Source organism: Nicotiana tabacum, chromosome 20 (assembly GCF_000715075.1).
Source record: "Nicotiana tabacum cultivar K326 chromosome 20, ASM71507v2, whole genome shotgun sequence".
Lineage (NCBI taxonomy): Eukaryota > Viridiplantae > Streptophyta > Magnoliopsida > Solanales > Solanaceae > Nicotiana > Nicotiana tabacum.
The window spans coordinates 90,936,060-90,944,321 of NC_134099.1; the positions used below are offsets into that span (position 1 = coordinate 90,936,060).

General features: G+C 37.8%; 1 long non-coding RNA gene across 1 annotated transcript; it reads left to right on the forward strand.

Moving 5' to 3' along the window:
- Positions 1-3,022: 3,022 nt before the first annotated feature.
- LOC107814030 (uncharacterized) lies at positions 3,023-7,874 on the forward strand. The gene is made up of 2 exons (XR_001654468.2): positions 3,023-4,987; positions 7,608-7,874. It is a non-coding gene; the product is annotated as an uncharacterized LOC107814030 (long non-coding RNA).
- Positions 7,875-8,262: the final 388 nt, after the last annotated feature.

An 8,262-nucleotide genomic window follows, 5' to 3' on the forward strand; every position in this document is an offset into this window, starting at 1 on the left:
TGATGGGCATCAATTGGATTTGGTAAATAAATGTATAAGTCATATAATAAGTAATGTGGGGTCTAATGGGAGGCCTAAGTCAAAGCCAAGTTAGAAAATTTTATAATGGGTTAAAATTCCAAATGAGTTTGCACAAATCCATACTTTAGACGAGCATATCTAAATATATATAAGGTTTTATATGATGAACAACCCATCATATGAAAGGTCTTCGAGTCTACCAACGCTTCAAACCGTTTGTCATTTGGACATTTCTATACAAAGTTATGGTCAAATTACCAAAAGCTGAAAAAATGCGATCATGTGTCAGTTCTGCGATCGCAAAACAATTATGCGGTCCGCATAATTGATCTGTGACAGCAAATCTGGTCGCAAACTGGACCAGTGTAGCCCAGTTTTGGGCACCAATTCCGCGATGCATTTTGCGACCCACATTCTTGTTTTGCGGTTGTCACGACCCAAACCTCGCTCCGGTCGTGATGGCGCCTCTCGTGAAGACAAGGCCAGCCAACAAACCCATATCGCCTTTTCAAAAATAGTTAAACATTAATAAACAGTTTAAATATAATTTAATGATATAATTAACGGAAGCACAACCCGACACAGCCCTAACCGGGGTGTCACAAGTCACGAGCATCTACTAGGGTATAAATATAACTAAAAGCCTGGAGTGTACAAATACAGACTAATGAAATGAGGAGAGAGAAAATCAGTGCTGCGAACGCCGGTAGCTACCTTGCTAAACCCTGATGACTTTGCCTCCGATCAGCCAAAACATATCTGAATCTGCACACAAGATGCAGAGAGTAATATGAGTACTCTGACTCAGTGAGTAATAATAATAAATAAAGACTGAAGGCAAGAAATCACGCAAAAACAGAAGGTATTCCATATTGAAGCAGTAAAATCACTTTAAACAGTAAAGCAGTGAGAAATCAAGTGAAAATCCCTTTTTTTTCCAACAAGTAAAACAAGTAGTTTATAAGTGAGTAACAAAAATGATAGAAATGTAAACAGCCCCTCGGGCAAAACATGTACAACAAACCGCCCCTCAGGTATAATATCAACAGAACTAGCCCTCGGGCTCAATATCAGAATAGTGCCAGCCCCTCGGGCTCAATATCAGAATAGTAACAGCCCTTCGGGCTCACTCTCAGAATAGTATCAGCCCCTCGGGCTACCTCATAATCACTCATATCAGCCCTCGGGCATAGTATCAGTCACTCAGAACAATGGGTATCCGCGCTCACTATGGGTGTGCGGACTCCAGAGGGGCCCCTTACGGCCCAAGCGCTATATCAAGCCACCTCGTGGCATCATCACTCAGCATATCCTCACATCACTCAAGCCACCGCGTGGCATAAAAAGTATCTCAGGCCCTCGGCCTCATATCACTCGGCCTCATATCACTCAAGCCACCTCGTGACATAAATAGTATCTCAGGCCCTCGGCCTCATATCACTCGACCTCATATCACTCAAGCCACCTCGTGGCATAAATAGTATCTCAGGCCCTTGGCCTCATATCACTCAGCATATCCTCACATATGACCCTCAGCCTCACTCAGTCCGGAAATCATCATAAGCCCCTCGGGCATTTGTAAAACAGTAGTTCTCAGCCCAAAAAACCATTTAGAAATATCATTTGAGTTTTCAAATTTGTATAAAAGCGGCTGAGTTTGTAAAACAATAATTATCAACATGACTGAGTTTAAATATAAGTCAAAATAGTGAATAAATAGTGATAAAAATTCCCAAAGGATTCAAATAATTGGCACGAAACCCAAGTATGGCAATCAACCCAAATCATGATGATAACAAATGAATTTCAATCAAATATGCGGTAAAATCATCAATCGGGATGGACCAAGTCACAATCCCCGGTATTAAAAGACCCCACGCTCATCATCTAGCGCGTGTCTCACCTCAATATAGTACTACGATGTGCAAATCCGGGGTTTCAAACCCTCAAGACATCATTTACAATCATTACTCACCTCGAACCGGCTAATCCTCTAGCTCGCGATGCCCTTGGTCTCTCAAATCAACCTCCGAATGCCTCGAATCTAGCCACAATAATTTGATTCAGTTAATAAAAATTATAGGAATTAATTCCATATGAAATTCTACATTTTCCATTAAAAATCCGAAATTGCACTCAAAATACGCCCTTGGGGCCCACGTCTCGGAACCCGACAAAAATTACGGAATATGAAACATCATCCAACCATGAGTCCAACCATACCAATTTTACTAAAATCCGACATCAACTCAACCCTCAAATCTTCAAATTAAACCAAGAGGGTTTTCAAGATTTTCCCAACTAAAATCACCAATTAAATGCCAAAACTAGTAATAGAGTCGGGTAATCTAACCAAAATTAAGTTAAGAACATTTACCCCGTTGTTTTCTCTGAAAATCTCCCGAATATCGTCTCTCCCCGAGCTCTAATTTGGTAAAAATGGAAAATGGGTAAGAACTCAACATTCTATCTAGAATTTTCGTGGTTACTGTTCACGCATTTTACTGTTCACGGGTACTATTCATGGGTACTGTATACGGGGTACTGTTCATATGTACTGTACATGGGTAATGTACACGGATACTGTACATGTTACTGTACACAGATACTGTTCACGCAGGTGCGGTTACTGTTCACACGTGCGAAAAATGCAGAAACTACCCAGAAAATTGCAGCAGCTTTTTTTTTTCACTAAAAAGGCTCTAACTCCATCATACGAACTCGGAATTCGATGATTCTTGTTCCTATGAGTCACAAATAATAATACGAACATAGCCCTTCAGTCGAAACTCAATTTGGAGCTCATTTGCTCAGTTCAATACCCATTTCGCTCGTTAAACAATTAACTCATATTTCATGTCGAAACCCCAATCGCGACTTGATGAAATTAGACCAAACTTTCCAAATTAGTCCTATAATTCATTATCAAAATTTTGAAAGTCTTGAAATCAAATTTCGATCTCTAGAACTAAAAATGGACCTTTGGATCATTACATGCTTATGCTCAAAACGGCAAAATCTTCCAAAAACTCTTCCAAAACTTATCCGAGCCTCATGGGACCCCGACCAAACATGATAACACACCCCATGACATCATTTAAACTTGTCCCAGCTTTCGGAATGCTGAAATTAAATAACACATCGAATCACCCTCGGATTCAAGCCTAAGAATTCCAAAACTTCCAAATTCCAAATTCGATCAAACAGTCTATCAAACCTCGTCCGAATGACCTAAACTTTTGCACACATATCCCAAATGACATAATGAAGCTACTTCAACTTTAGGAATTCCATTCCGACCCCTATATCAAAATATCGCCTATCAACCGGAAAACGCTGAAATCTCAATTTCGCCAATTCAAGCCTAAACCTTCCACGGACTTCCAAAATGCATTCCGATCACGCTCATAAGTCCCAAATCACATAACGGAGCTAACCAAACCATAAAAATTCAAATTCGAGAACAAATACAAACAAGTCAAATCTTGGTCAAACCTTTCAAATTTCAAGCTTCAACTGAGAACTGTTCATCCAAATTCATTCCGATTAACCTGAAACCCAACACCAACGATTTACATAAGTCATAATACACTACACGGGGAAAGTCATGCCCGAGAGAACTGGCGATCAAAGTGCAAAAGCTCAAAATGACCGATCGGGTCGTTACAACGGTCCATTATGCGACCGCAGACTCGATTTCGGAGGCTTATTTTTCCTATTTTTATAACCCGGCCCCATTTTAATATATAGGCTTTGGGACTTCATTTGGGGTCATTTTCTACTAATTTTAGAGAGAGTTGAGAACATATAGAGAGAAGAAGAGAGAGAAGGAGCCTAGCTTCATAATCACCCAAATCTTGCTCAAGTTTTCAAGAATCAATGAAGATAACTACTTGATTGTGCTCCATCCGGGTAAGTCCTTCTTCCAAAATTTCATGTGAGAGGTTAAGGGTTCAAATATGTTGTGAGTGTAGACATGTGATTTTTGCCCCTCCCCAAGATTTTTTATATTTTAGCATGTGAATATTTAATTTAGGCCTAATAACGTTATTTCAACTAATTTTGACTCTTCTACTTTATTTTATTACAAGAAAATGAAAATTACAAAAAATAGTTTCATTAATATTTTGTAGTCGTTTTTAATCTTGAAAATACCAAAAATAGTTTTGTTTTAACGGTCAGTCTTATTTTAATAGTTATTTTACTTAAGTAAGATTAATTAATAAATGAGATCGTATTTTTAATCTCGTTTGCGGGGAAAGAATAAAACTTGGGCTCGAGCAACCCATTTTTAGGCCTAATTTTTGGACCTGACCTATAATTCCCAAACCCATAATTCTTAGGCTCATACCCCTAACCTAAATGTAACCCTAAAACCCTAAACCTATAAAAAGGAGCTAACCTAAAATGCCTAAGGGGGATCTAATTGAAAAAAGATTTGAAGCGCCGCTTCAGCATAGAAAAGACCCCCCTCCCTGATTTCTGATCTCCTTGGAACCACCCATTCGTTCTGCTTCTTCTTCTCCAATTGGAAACCAGCAAAAAACCTTATCCCTTCCCTCCATGGCTAAGACTTACACACACTATCATCTCTGGACCAAATCAGAACCGGAGGAATAAAACGAAAAACAGAGGAGGACGGGAAGACATAGCAGAATCGGTAGGGGAGATTAAAACACTCAATTGCTTCATTCATTGACGAGCACATAGAGAAATTCACATTCACAAGCTCGTCTTCATCGTGTGATTTCAACAACACTGTGACTCCTCACCCTTTTCTGGTTTAGTTGAGTGTTCTTTTCGATTCACAGTCGAGGTTGAGGTTGATTCTGTTTGGGTGAGGTTCCCGGTCAGGGTCGTCGAGTTCCAGTCGAAGCGCCGGTTCTCAATTTTGCTATTACGCCGATGCCATGTTGCTGTAAACAACTTTGTTGTAAGACTTGAAAGTGGACAAGCTCAAATAAAGGTCATATCCTCTTATCTTGTTGGCTGTGTTTGTATATTGTTTCATTGTTGTGTATATAGTTTCTGGTTGTTCGATGGAATGCCTCAACAGAAAGCTTGAAATTATATCTTCATGCATTCACTATTTATACTCAGTTTTCTACAAATCTTACCGTAATCTCAACAACCAGAGCCCATAAATATTTTGTTGTTTCAATTACTTAGCGTGAAATCTCCTACAACTGTCGCTTAAAGCAAATCCTGGTACTTGTCTGAGGTACTACGGGCAGTAGTAGCATTTTGTTTCTGATGAGTTTAATTTGTCAAGATTATGATCTTTATTTGTGATTATCTAGTGTTTGAATCGATTTGATTTGTGGAAGATTTGACTCTTTTGTGATTGTTCGGTGTTTGGTATAAGATAATAACATAAATGAATTCTTTCTTTTGATATTAAGTTGTCGAGATCCGTAGTTGGTTGTCTAGTTAAAGTATGGGTTTTGATCGAGCTCTTGTCATTGAGGCCTTTTTAGCTTGTGATCGCAATGAAGAACTAGCTGTAAATTATTTATTAGAACATGCTGAAGATTACGAAGACTAAGTGCCAGAATCTTTTAGCAATATTCTTTTGCACACCACTAACATGTCTTGAGTTGATTTTAATTACTCATGAGGGTTTGTAAAGGAGGTTTTACTTTAAATGAGCGTCCAAAATTTTATCGAGTTGGGAAGGTTCGTTTGGTAGCTTTGCTTTGCAGTTACTCCAAGTGAAAGGAATTGATCACTAGTGGAAATTTGTTCCTAGACTGTAAAGAATTGCTGGTTAAGGTGTGCCATATTAGATAACACCAATAGTTATGGCCCTCAAAAACTAAATTTAGAAATCCTTTTGATAGAATAATTCGAGGCGTTCCATGCCAAATAAAATCTCAAAACTCATGGCCCTCAATTAATTTGAATCCTTTAGAAATCGAGGTGTGCCATTAGCAAACTTTCCATGGCCATCGCAAATCTGAAAGTGCGTAGTTGCTTTAGGCGTGCTAGTTTAAAAATTACTTTCCTAAACTCGGATGTGCATTTCATGTGACCCAACTCCAATTCTCAACAACGCTAACTAAAATGTGTCCTGGGCCACGGGTGCATTTCATGTGGCGTGGTTCAAGGCGTGTTTTAAATAACGTTGAATCTTCCTAAAAAATAATAAATAAAAACAGTTTTAATGTAAAAATGCACATATGTTTAAAAGTGTATTAAAATCAGATAATAGGCCAATAATAACAGTTGAGAGACCGTGCTAAAACCACGGAACTCGGGAATTCCTAACCCCTTCTCCCGAGTTAACAGAATTCCTTACCCGGATTTCTGTGTTTCGCGGACTGTAAAACAGAGTCAATCTTTTCTCGATTCGGGATTTAAATCGGTGACTTGGGACAGCATAATTTATCCCAAGTGGCGACTATTATCCCAAGTGACGAATCTAATCTTAAATAAATAATCCCGTTTCGATTGTCACTTAAATTGGAAAAAACTCCCTTATACCCCTTTCGGGGGTAGAAAAAGAAAGTGTGACAGCTCTGACGACTCTGCTGGGGAAAAGAACCCAGAACTTCTAGTTCAGGGTTCAAGAATTCGAGCTTAGAATAATTATTATATTTGGCTTTATTTATTATCTAGTTTTATTACATGTTTGGGCCTAATGTGCTAAATGATGCTTTTTACCAATTTGATATTATTTGAATTGTATACAAACTGCTACGAAACTCTTCTCTTCTCATCTTTGGGGATGTGCACGCTGGCGTGACTCTTCATCTGTTAGTGTCATACCTTAAATTAGGAAGAGGCCCGGACAAGTTACAAAATTGGATGGCCTCTTGGTTCCCGGTACGCAGCGCCCCCTCGGCTCGAGTTGTCCGCTCGGGTACACAAGTCTAGAACAACATACCCAGATTTTGAACTTAGAATAACTCAGCCTCATGCTGGATCCCTAGTAGGAACGCTTATTTGCATCACGTGCATTTGACTCTGGGGACTCAACACAGGGGTTGGGTTCATCTAGGACAGGTGTACCCAAAATTAAAAGACCCTCTTGATACATATATGTGCTATATGTTGCATTCTTCAAGGGTAAAATGGGTCATTTGGCGGACCAATGCGGGTTGAGGGAAAATGAGAAAGAAAAGAGTGTGAAGTGTAAAATAAAGCAAGTAAGACCCAGTTATTTTTTCTTTCACATTTTTAAAAAAGAAAAAAAACATGAAAAATCCAAAAAGATTTTGCACTTTCCCATCATTTTCTGAAAAAAAAAATCAAAAGAAAGGGAAAAGAAATCCAAAAAGAGTTTACATGCTTCATCATTTTTCAAAAACAAAGACAAAAAATATTTTCTCTAAATTAGTTATTTTTTTAATTCTCGCACGTATCCAGTTTGCCCGAACTACGCGAACCTGATTCTCGTCTCTCGGGGTGGGATACGTAGGCAACCCTTCCTAGTGAGTTTAGGTTCTTGGATTCGTGGGGTCTTAGCCAAACTTGCATTTTTAGCCACTTTTAGCCACATAGGTTAATTTTAGAAAAATAGTCGCAACCATGTCTTGCATGTGTCTAGTAGGGAATGTTATTGTCTCACATAGTGTTGGTTTCAGTTTTCTCATACAGGTGTGCATCTACTTACCGAAGTTTGAGCATGACAGTTATTGACCATTGCATTCAGGAGCTGCCTGAGGAGCCTTTTTATGTTTTTGAGTCTATTGTCCATGTTACTTACTTGTCCTGTATAGTAGTATTCAGTCATTTAGTTGATGTTAGAGTCTGTCATAGTCCAGTTAAGTTTGTCGAGTCTTTTGTTATTGTTTTTTATTTTGTATTTGAAAAATGTATTATAAATCAAAAATCCAAAAAAGAGATATTTTGCATTTTTATATTTCCGTTAGAATTTTCTTTAGAAATACTACTCTTAGAAATTAAAAAAAAAGTTTGAGGTGGTTTCATTTTAGGAAATTAATATCTATAACTCAAAATAAAAATTGCTTTTATATTTTCTTTTAGTACATTAAGACAAAAAGTTAAAAAAAAGAGAATTTTCTTTTAGTACCTCTTTAAAAGTTTTCTTTAAGATTTTAGCTCCAAAAATCCAAAATTGAAGTTGCTTCTTTGGGAAATTGATGAAAATTGAAAAAAAAGCTTTTGTTATTTTCATTAGAACTTTAGGATATTGTACATAGAAAAAATAACATACTTTTTCTTTGGTTTAAATTCAGAGTGTCTTCTTTAGGTAATCAAAAATTCAAATTCAAAAAC